Source organism: Rhinolophus sinicus, linkage group LG12 (assembly GCF_036562045.2).
Source record: "Rhinolophus sinicus isolate RSC01 linkage group LG12, ASM3656204v1, whole genome shotgun sequence".
Classification (NCBI taxonomy): domain Eukaryota; kingdom Metazoa; phylum Chordata; class Mammalia; order Chiroptera; family Rhinolophidae; genus Rhinolophus; species Rhinolophus sinicus.
Window position 1 is genome coordinate 49,214,004 of NC_133761.1, and position 12,351 is coordinate 49,226,354.

Consider the following 12,351-nt stretch of genomic DNA (forward strand, 5'->3'; position numbering starts at 1 on the left):
TGGGGCATGATGAAAGCATTCCCCAAACCTCATATAGACTCATCAAAAATAAGTGGAAGTTTAAGGCACGAGAGTCTTAAACATACTTTTGTCCACACATTGACTAAACAATAATCTACTTTGACCCAGGGGCAACTCCTAAGCCAGGCTTAAAAATAATATCAGTCATTCCTGGCAGTGTGGAAGCTGTGCGTGCCAAGGCTGCACCCTCTTGGGAGCAAGTAGAGAAAATCCATGTTACTAGTTCTTGACTGTGGGAAAAAATTCTGTAAACTCCCTCAAAGGCATGCCCCCCACCTCACACACAAAATGACTAAGGATAAAGTTTTAGTGGCTAAGGGAGTGAAGCAAAGTATTTGACCAATAAAGGGCTCATGTCCACCCAGAGGTGACTCCTGAGTAGTGAAACGAAGAGATAAAAGCGTGGTGAAAGAATGTGTGCAGGAACATCAGATTGCACACTGCAGCAGTAATTGACTTCACTGAACTAGTCTAGCTGTCACTAAACAAATAAGCAAACAAGAAAAAACAAGCTCTGAGGTCGGGAAGGGGAAATTGTATCCAGAGTTGCTACAGTATATTTTCTGAAATATCCAGTTTTCAGCAACCATAAATAAGAGACATAAAAGAAACAAAAATGTGTGACTCATGTACAGGAAAGCAAACACAAAGATTATTCTAAGGGTCTCAGATGTACTTACTGACATATACTTAGATATCTAAATATCGCCAAAGAATTAAAGAAAACTATTTCTAAGAAACAAAGGAAGTTCTGATGACAACCTGTCATCAAATCGAGACGATCAATAAAAAGAAAAATTATTTAAAAATTCTGGAGTTGAAAATTACAGAACCAAAATGAAAAAGAAATCACTAGGTGTTTTCTTGTTTGTTTGTTTGTTTTTTGACAATTGATTTGTGGTGGCAGAAAAAAGAATCAGCAAAGTTGAAGATATTGAATCAATACAGACTGTATAATAGAGAGAAAAAAATTTAAAAAGTCAGAAATTCAGAAATATATGACATACCATCAAGTGACCAATATGCATGCAATGTGAGTATCAGAAGATAAGGAGAGACAAAAAGGTACAGAAATATATTTAAAGGTATAATGGCTGAAAATTCCCCAGATTTGATGAAAACCATTAATATGCTCATCTAAATTCAATGAATGTCAAGTAGATAAACAGAAGAGATCCACACCTGGTTACATCTTAGTCAAAATGTTGAAAGCCAACGATAAAGATGAAAAACTTTGAAAGCAGTAAAAGAAAAACAACTCATCAGATCTAAGGAAACTACAGTAACATTAATAGCAGACTTAGAATTAACAGAGACTAGAAGGCATATTCAAATGTTGACAGCGAAAGCGACCAACCGAACATCTCATATGTAGCAAAACAACTTTTCATAAATGAAAATAAAAGACATTCTCAGATAAACAAAAACAGAGAAAATTTGTTGCTAAGAGACATGGCTTCGAGAAATACTAAAGGAAGCTCTTCAGGCTGAAAGTAAATGATATTAGACAGTAATGTGAAATCACATAAACACAAAAAAGAGTACTGATAAACAATTTTATCTACACAAAAGATAATATACCTTCTTTATTCTTTTGACCAACTTTGAAAACAATTACGTAAAACAATGTATACAGTATGCAGCCTATTATATACAGCAATGCAATATATTTGAGAATGACAGAACAAAGGAGACTGGTAGAAACAGCTGTATTAGAGTAAGGGAATTATACAGTATGGTATTTCAGATCTGTAGGAGGAAATGAGAACAAGAAAGGGTAAATAAGAAGGTTAATATAACAAACTATATAAATATATATTTTTCTCCTCTGTCAACTTTTTTGAAAGATGTAAGGTTATATAATTTAATAATTATAACAGTTTGTACCATATATAAATGGCATGCACATAGTATGTATAACAGTAATAGCACAAAAAGGTGGGAAATCAGTGGATCTATAGAGGATTAAGGTTTCTATATTTCTGGAAATAAGTCAGTATAAATCCAAAGTAGATTTGGACAAATTAAGGTATGTTGTAAGCCATAGAACAACTACAAAGAAAACTCAAATATGAAATAAAATAAAAAGGAATTAAATATCCACTTAATTCATTTAACATCCATTCAGTACAAAAGGAGACAATAAAGAAGGAATAGGGCAACAAAACAGACATGACATATACTGAAAACAAAATGAAAAATAGCAGATGTAAATTCAACCATCTCAAAAACAACACTAAATATAAATGGATTAAATTTTTTTCAATAAATGAATTTCAGTAAATTAATTCAAAAGGCAAACATTGTCAAATTGGATTAAATAATCTAAGTATATATTGTCTTACAAGAGATGTACTTTAGACTCAAAGATATAAATAGGTTGAAAGTAAAAAGATAGAACACCTTAAACAACCATAAAATAGCTGGAGGAGCTATATAGACATCAGACAAACTAGACTTAAAAAGTATTACTAACGAGAAATATACCATAATAATAAGAGAGTCAATCTAGCAAGTAGATATAACAATTATAAACATATATTCACCTAACAAGTATCCCAAAGCTCATGAAGGAAAAACTGACAGAATTAAAGGGAGAAATCAATAATATTTGGACACTTCAATGCCAATTTTCAAAAATGGATAGAACAGTTAATCAGAAGATCAGCAAGGAAATAGAAGACTTGAACAACAGTGTAAACAACCTCGATCCAATAGGCATCCAAGAAACACTGCACCCAACAGCAGCAGAATATGCATAGTTCTCAAGCATGCATAGAATATTCTCTAGGATGGACCATATGCTAGGGCACAAAACAAGCCTTAATAAATTTGAGGAGATGGAGACCTTAATGAATTTAAATCTTTTGAAAAACCTAGTATGTTTTCTGATCATAATGGAGTTAAATTAAAAATCAATAACAAAGAAATGTGGGGACTTTGCAGGTATGTATACATTAAATAGCACATTCCTAAATAACAGTAGCTCACAGTAAAAAATCTCAAGAAAAATTACAAAATACTTTGAAATGCATTAAATGAAATCAACATTCTTCACCTTATGGTATACAATTAAATCAGTGCTCAGAAATTTATAGCTGTCAATACCTATATTAAAAATGTTTTTACATTAGAAATCAATAATCTCCCACCATAACAACTAAAAAAGAAGAGCAAACTAAACCCAACGCAAGTAGAAAGAAGGAAGTAGTAAATTCTAGAGTGGACATAAATGAAATAGAGTGTAGAAAAGCAAGAGAAAAATCAATGAAACCAAACGTTGGTTCTCTGAAAAGATTAGCAAACTGACAAACCTTTAGACAGACCATGAAAACAAAAGGAAGATTTAAATTACTAAAATCAGGAGTGGAAGAAGGGACATCATTACTGACCTTATAGAAATGAAAAAGGATAAAGGGAATACTATGAACAACTGTATGGAAACACATGGGATGACTTAGATGAAATGGACAGATGCTTAGAAAAACTGACTCAAAAGAGATAGAATGCATAGAAGTAAACAAACATAGGTATTAAACTTATGGACCTTGGGTTCAAAGAGCATTTTATTAATTTGACTCCAAAGGCAAGGGAAGTAAAAGCTAAAATAAACGAATGGGACTATATGAAACTTAAAAGCTTCTGCACAGCAAAAGAAACCACCGGCAAAATAAAGAGGCAACCAACTGAATGGGAGAAGATTTTTGCAAACAGTGCCTCCGATAAGGGGCTAGTATCCAGAATACACAAGGAACTCATGCAACTCAACAGCAAAAAAACAAACAACCCAATTGAAAAATGGGCAGAGGACTTGAAGAGACATTTCTCCAAAGAGGACATACAAATGGCAAATAGACATATGAAAAAATGATCAACATCACTAATCATCAGAGAAATGCAAATCAAAACCACAATGAGATATCACCTCACCCCAGTCAGAATGGCGATCATCAACAAGACAAATAGTAACAAATGTTGGAGAGGCTGTGGAGAAAAAGGAACCTTCATACACTGTTGGTGGGAATGCAGACTGGTGCAGCCATTATGGAAGGCAGTGTGGAGGTTCCTCAAAAAATTACGAATAGAATTGCCATATGACCCAGCAATCCCTCTCCTGGGTATCTACGCAAAAAATCTGAAAACATTTAGAGATAAAGACACGTGTGCTCCAATGTTCATTGAAGCTTTGTTTACGGTGGCCAAGACATGGAAACAACCAAAATGTCCTTCGATAGATGAATGGATGAAGAAGTTGTGGTATATATACACAATGGAATACTATTCGGCGGTAAGAAAAGATGATATAGGAACATTTGTGACAACATGGATGGATCTTGAGAGTATAATGCTAAGCGAAATAAGTCAGACAGAAAAAGCAGAGAACCATATTATTTCACTGATATGTGGTATATAAACCAAAAACAGTAAAAGATCAAGACAAACAAATGAGAAACAAAAACTCATAGACACAGACAATAGTTTAGTGGTTACCAGAGGGTAAGGGGGGAGGGAGGTGGGAGATGAGGGTAAGGGGGATCAAATATATGGTGATGGAAGGAGAACTGACTCTGGGTGGTGAATACACAATGGGATTTATAGATGATGTAATACAGAAATGTACATCTGAAATCTATGTAATTTTACTAACAATTGTCACACCAATAAATTAAAAAAAAGAAAAAAACAGATACAGAGATAGAATGAAGCTGATGTAGAACGATATTGAATGACAACTATAATTATATATATATATAAAACAGTGTATATATATAACTGCATATATATATACATAACAGTATATATATATATATACAAATAACAATTATATATATATATATATATATATATATATATATATATATTCGCAGGATGTAAAGTACAACATAGGAAGTATAGTCAATGGTATTGTAATAGCTATATACCATGTCAGAGGGGTAGTAGACTGTGGGAGGGTTATCACTTTATGAGGGTTTTGTATACCTGAAACTAATATAAAAATAAAATTTTAAAAAGAAGAGATAGAAAATCTAAATAGGTTTATAAAAAGTAAAGAGACTTCATTAGTAAGAATTCTAACCAACCAACCAAACAAACAAACAAACAAAAAAACTACCCACAATGAAAAGCACAGTCCCAGATGCTTCACTGGAGAATTCTACCAAACATTCAGAGAAGAATTACCACTGATCATTCACAGACTTTTCAAAATATATCCATCTCATTCTATGAGGCTATCTTGCTGTCAAAACCTGACAAATTCATCACTAGAAAAGAAAGCTACAGAGTAATATGCTTTATGAATATAGACACAAATCCTCACCAAATACTATCAAAGTGAACCCAGCAGCATGTACAAAGGATTATACACCATGGACAGTAGGAATGTAATGTTTTACATGTGAAAAGCCATAATGTAATACACAAATAAAGGACAAAGCCATATGAATATCTCAATAGATGGAGAAGGAGCATTTGACAAAATCCCACACCCTTTCCTGATATAAACACCCAACAAGCTGGGACTAGAAGGGAACTTCCCCAACCTGATAGAGAGCATCTGTGAAAAACCTACAGCTCACGTCCAAAACGAAAGGCTTTTCCCGTAAGGTCAGGAAAAAGACAAGGATGCCTTTTCTCACCACTTCTGTTTAACAATGTGCTGGAGGTTCTAGTCGGGGCAATTATGCAGGAAAGAATAAATAAAGGGCATCTAGATTAGAAGGGAGGAAGTAAAACTCTCTTTGCAGATGACATGATCTTGTATATGTAGTAAAATTCTAGACACTAGAATTAACATTGTGAAAATGTAACTAGGAAAACAATTCACTTTACAGTAGCATCAGAAAAGCAAAATACTTGGGTAGAAATGTAACAAAAGAAGTGCAGGACTTACCACTGAACTCTAGAAGAAGTTGAAGGAAGTTAAGGAAGATCTAAATAAAGCGAACAACATGCCACACTCATAGATCAGAAGACTTAATATTAAGGTGTCAATACTGACCAAATTGTCATATAGATTCAATAGTGATGTCTAGCAACATCCTAACTGCTTATTTTTTCCCCAGAACTGATCTTGAAAATTCACATGAAAATACAACGGGCCCAGAATCATCAAAATAATCATGAGAAAGAATAAAGTTGGAGGATTCACACATCCAGATTTCAAAGTTATTACAAAGATACAGTAATAAGCTAATGTGGTACTGACATATGGATAGACATATTGGTCAATGGAATAGAATGAATAGTTTGAAATAAATCCAAACATTTATGGTGTATTGATTTTTGACAATGGTGCCCAGACGTTTTAAGGGCAAAAGAAATGTCTTTTCAACAAATGATGCTGAGACAACTGGATATCCAAATGCAAAAAAAAAAAAAAAAATTGTACCTCTACATCATACCATGAACAAAAGTTAACATGGTACGGATGATAGACTTAAATCTAAGAGCTAAAATGATAAAATCCCTCAGAAAACATGAGTAAACCTTCATAATCGTGGGTTAAGCAGTGGTTTCTTAGATATGACTCCAAAAGCACATATGATGAAAGAAAAGAAAAACAAATAAGCTGGATGTCATGAAGATAAACAATATTGCATTGCAAACAATGTTACCAAGAAAAAAAGACCCACACAATGGGAGACGATATATAGAAATCATATACCTGATTAGGGGTTAATATTCTGAATATGTAATGAACTCTTAAACTCAATGACAACAAAGCAGCCTGATTGGAAAATGGGCAAAGGACATAAATAGACATTTCTCCAAAGGAGATATACCACTGGCCAACAAGTACCTGAAACATCACTCACATTAGGGAAATGAAAATCAAAACCACAGTGTAACATCGTTTCACATGTTCACCTATCATCAAAAAGAAAGATACTGATAAGTGTGATGAGGGTGTGGAGAAATAGGAGGTAGGCACTGCTGGTGGGAATGAAAACATGGTGCAGGCATTTGGGTTTTCCTTGGAATTCGAAGTCTTCATCTACTTATTCGTGTCTTTACCAGTAAAAACTATTTTTTCTTAAGATAACGCCAATATTTTTTCTGCTAGTTCTAGTCACCCATAGAATAATCATGATGTCAGGCTATAATTTTCTGGATAAATATTTTTTCAAGCTTAAAAACTTTTAAGATAAACTGTTTCCCACCCTAAAAATACATAGTCAAAAGTGGAAGCTATTTTTAACTTACAGAACAATATAGTTTTATAGGAAAGGGTCCATTAACCTCTGAAGGAGAAATTTATATCTTTTCTCTTTGCTTTTGATGAAGAGACTAAAAATATATGGACTGTGATTTTTCTCTTTAGGAGCTGAGCCCTGGGAATAGAATTAAAACCCCTTTAGAAAACCCACTGGATTTTGAGTGCTCTAAGAGTGACCAGAATCCTCCAGAGAGATTTGCAGTGTTTATGAAGCTTATGTCTGCTATTGGTTTAACTTTGACTATGAACTGGTTTGTTGCCTATTTCAGTGAAAGCTTCAAGGAATTTTTTTTTTCTCAAGTCCTCCGATATGAAAGAGGATTGAAAACAAAATCTAAGGATCTCTGTGTTTTTAACATATGTGTTGAACAGACGTGTGGCAAAGCACATTTGTATTAATTATTGAACCTAAATTTAAGTGCACAAATTAAAATTGGTCCCTACTGGCACCCTTCAGCTCCCTCACTCTCTCTTCCCTTTCTCTCTCATATGTATCATTTCATGTTCTCTTGGGAATTGATCTCTCTCACCCTTTACATGCATGTAGAGAATGACCACCAAACACTTGATTTTTTGACATAATTAATGATGTCTCCATAGAAGAAGCAGGATATGATTTGCTGCTAATTTTATAGTACCATTGTACTATTTATATGTTTAGCCTCAATCAAAAAGAAAAAAAGACATGTTTAGTGGTTGTACTGAATTGTTTTATTTGAGGTTGTGTCAGGATTAAAAATTAATGAAATACCTTTCTTTTCATAATTGACAAATGCTAACTAGAGTAGGAAAAGTGACTTAAAAATATCAAAGTTTACAAGACATTTTCAGAAACGTGATTATAAACCTTGCGACCTGAAACTTAATTGGGAAAGAAAATGAGAGTAGTATAAATGAACTTGAAATGAGAGCAGAAACAAAAATGAGAAAGAGCTGAGGTCAGCTCAGGCTTTCCAGAGTATTCAGGCATATTTTTTTTCCTCATTTTTTTCCCATATAGCCATAAAAATCATTGTGCTCTGAGATGAATGTTAGGCAAGACTTTTCTTTAATTGATCCATATGGCAGTCTTTATGTATAGTTTTGTATATTTCTCCACATGGATTCTTACATTATTAAAAATTTTCATAAAACATGAACAGGTCATTTTTTATAGTTTCTTAGCTCTGAGTATAATAGAAAATAACTTTTTTTTAAAGTACTTTTCTATGTTATATTGGTGGTGTTTTTACTTGTGGTCCCTTTTGCTAAGGTTTTGTATACTTTAATCAATTACTGATATAAGTAAAGTTTTCATAAGTAGGATGGAATTTCTCCTGCTTTTTTCTAGTTCCAAAAAAATGAAACTAGCATGTTCTTCAAGCACTGCTAGAAGCTAGAATTTGAGTTGAGATCCTTTCGAAGCTGTGTGCTTTTTAAATTATCAGCCTTTCTTTAATGGCCTATGTTGGCACTGAGTTGCATAAAAATTGGCTTTGAGCTAGTCTCCATCCTTTGAACTGGCAAGGAAAGAAAGACAAAGTAACATTTTTTGTTTGAAAGTTAGGTTGCAATGCTCCCCTGGTGATGCCAGACAGACTTGGCTATTTTTTTGTAAGTAAAAACTTTTGTATTACAGTAATGCCAGCTTCCTTTTGAATATTGTTACACAGGAAGCAGGTAGATAGAGAGGACACATTCCAAAAACAATAAAAACTCTCATGAGGCTGTCTTTTTGCATTCCATATTAAGTCTTTTTAAAAATAAAACAATACAAAGCAGCCAAATATAAGACCCAAACAAATTTCTCCTTTTAAAAAGATTAGAAATATCCCCTACCCACCCTTTTCTACCATGTATGGAAAAAGCTTGGTTTTATTTCAAAGTCCAATCATCATAAAATGCACATAACTTATTCAGCAATAAAACACAATGAAATCTTAAAAAAAATAAAATGCATATAAAAATAATTAAATGGCAGGGTGGTTTCAGTTTATTCTGAGTGTTTTGGTGATACCAAACCAAAATAAAACAAAACCCCAAAACAGGAAGGGAACAGGTATTAGTGTAAAACATACAGTTTAAAAAAAGCAAATTATTACCCATCAGGCATGCACAGCATCCATTAAAAAATAAGAAAAGCAAAATATGCCATTGGCTAAGTTAGAATAGTATCTATAACTAGGAGAAAAAACACAGCTTGTGAATAGGGATGTGAAAGCACAGAAGTCTGAGACCCTGAACTGTTTAGTCCAGAGTGATGTCTGAGCAGCTTGCAGTGGTTTCACTGATGACATGGAATAATAAGTAGGTTTTGAACTGATTTGATAGTTTGCTTTTCAAACTAAAGACGTAGTTTATTGAGAGATTCTCTACCTTAGTAGAGTGAAGGACTGTGTGAGGTGATCCCCTTTGGCGTTATGTTATTCAACAAATGTCTTTAAGGACCAGAAATAGTGGTTAGGAATAAGTCCTCTTGTCAAATTTATCAAGTCTTTATTATCCCTCTGAGTTTCTGCCTTTAAGAAAGATTCTTCTGTTCTTCAGAACATTTCTAGGTGCTTCTTGAACTTATTCATTTTCATTGCTTGGTTTTCTTATTGGTGACATGTTCCATATGTTTTCTTCACTTTTTCAGGAAATATTATTACCTATATTCTGTATTTACCACGTATCCTAACATTTACGTTACTGAGTCTCTTCCATTTGCTCATTCTTTTACCTACTTTGGAATCATGCAACACTATGGGATTAAAAGTCCACTTTAAAAATCTTGTTCATGTATTTATAAACTTTTTTTTTAGTCAAGCCATGTAAGCTTCTAATGTTTCTAAGAGGAATGAGCACAGCTCTCTTAACTGTGTTTAAAAGTTTCACATTGTTCAACCATCTGTACTCTTCTCTATGTTCCATGTGAGATACAGTTAGCATTTCAAGTATTGCAACCAATGTTGCATGCAAAATTATAGAAAGGATGGTTAACACATGACTCATACCAAACAGTAATTTGTTGTTTGTTTTAGTTTGCCCTCTTTTTTTCCAACTAAATCCAGCTAAATAAATCATGTTTGCCATTCTTGAGGTTACTAATATGGCTTCACAGATTTCACTGTCTTGTTTTGATAACCATACCATTCCTTGTTCATAATAGTCTACTATACATTTTTCTTTTCACTGGGCCACCCAGGACTATATTGAATATGTCATTGTCATCACTCTCTTCCTTACTCATCTTACTGTGGTCTTGCTGTTTTGCTCACATATTTATTTTATCTTTTTTTGTGTTTACTTACACCAATATCATATTTTTAACATGTAATCATTGTGAATTTTCAGGGGATTACTATTGCCCATGCTTCTTTTATTCATTCAGTTTTTGCAGGCACTTAATAAACTCAAGTTACTAGAAAACTATTGAATGTGGGTCTATCTTCTTTTTCAGTTTCCTTCTCAAAGCATGTGAAACCATCTCTCTTGCTAAGATTATTTTATTGATTTGTTTAAAAGCGACACAGAAATCATTTGATGGAATTAATATATCTTATCTTGATGAAGACCCATACTAAGCTTCACAGAAAAAGCTAACAGTCAAAAAATTGTTACTGATCCTGAAAAACTCAATGAATTAATCTTAGAGTGAATAGGACCAAGACCCTTACTAATTAAGACTAAAACCATACTATTACCTTCCTCCTCCTTCTGCATTTTCATATAAAGCAGCAGAAGCAGGGGGCAGATATTTTCAAACATGGAACATGGATCTCTTCCCCATCTTGACAAAGTGGGTCATTCCAATGATCGGAAATGGGTTCCTCACAGCTATTGTTTACCTACTGGTGATGATCTGTATGTTTCATAGTTTCTTTAAAGTCTGGGGCTTATGTGAGTTAGCTTTTTAGATGAATGAAAGAGATGTGGGTAGAGATAGAATTGCTACAGTGCATGAATTCATTTTTTTCCTTGATCCTTTCAATTGATAAGGTATTTTATTTAATTGATAGCTGTGATAGTCCGTTCGTTCCTTTTAATCCATTCCAGTCAGACCATCCTTTAACCCATAGTGTCAGCTGTTTTTTCTAGGGGGAAAGTGGGGAGGGGGGAAAGGCAGAAAAAATTCGAACGAATTATTGAATTTTTTTTGCATTGACAACCTCCTCAGGTGACACTCATCCCCCCTACCCTCGCCATGATTCTTATCTTCTTCCCGATGACCCCTGAAAAGAGGAGAAAAGGTGAGGAGGGCCAAAGAAATTTTACACACTGGGCAGAACTTCTGTCGGAGAAGATATCAAGGGTGTAGAGAACTTCCAGAAAAGGGAAAACCCATTGTAGAAGAAAGGGAAAGAGGCCTTGGAAGGGTGAGTGCACTTGAGCATTATATGTGAAGATGCCAATTTGTGTCTCTTTAAGCCCAAATCCAGTCTGAGTGTGCATGTCTGTTTCATTTCTACCACAAAGAGACATATGTCATGCTTGTCATAATTATGCTGTTGGAGAATAATATGACTTATGCTTTAGGAGATTTGTAAAATCTTTCTGTTGTTACCAAGAAGATATGTGTGTATCAATCTCTCCACAGATTAGTTATAATTAGAAAATGGTATTGAAATCAGATGAGGATAATTCCTATATTGCCTGTGATCGTTCTGAGGAAAGAAGGGGCTAATCTGTTCTTCACTAGATAGCTTTCTGACCTTATTTCATGTTTTATCAAACCAATTATGCAAACTTGAGTCATTCTCTTTACTGACTCTACTCTAGTTACTAGTTCTCTGGCTTCCAGTTCAAAAATTGGAAAGGGAGAAAAAGAGAAACCTTGAGATATTACGATAAATCAAGAATGACTCACTCTCCTAGGGCATCCCACATACAGGTTCTGAAAAACAGCCTGGATATCCTTCTTGGATGACCAAATAGAGGGACTTCTAGGTCAAGATATCAATCTGAGGTGAAGTTAAAGAATATTTGTAAAATTGCTGTGATCTTCATTTGCTTTTCTTTGAAAGGCATCTTTTCATTTAGATCAGTTATTGGTTTGTTAAATATATAATCTTGCATCAGTGAACCTCAAGATTTTCCTGTCTTCAGGTGGTAGATGTCAACTGATACCTCTGAGAATAAGGATCCATCTG

The 12,351-nt window shown here is 34.0% G+C and overlaps 1 protein-coding gene across 2 annotated transcripts in view; it reads left to right on the forward strand.

The window, feature by feature from the left end:
- FMN2 (formin 2) overlaps positions 1-12,351 on the forward strand; it is a 318,182-nt gene that overhangs the window by 122,292 nt on the left and 183,539 nt on the right. The gene's annotated exons all lie outside the window — the stretch shown is intronic.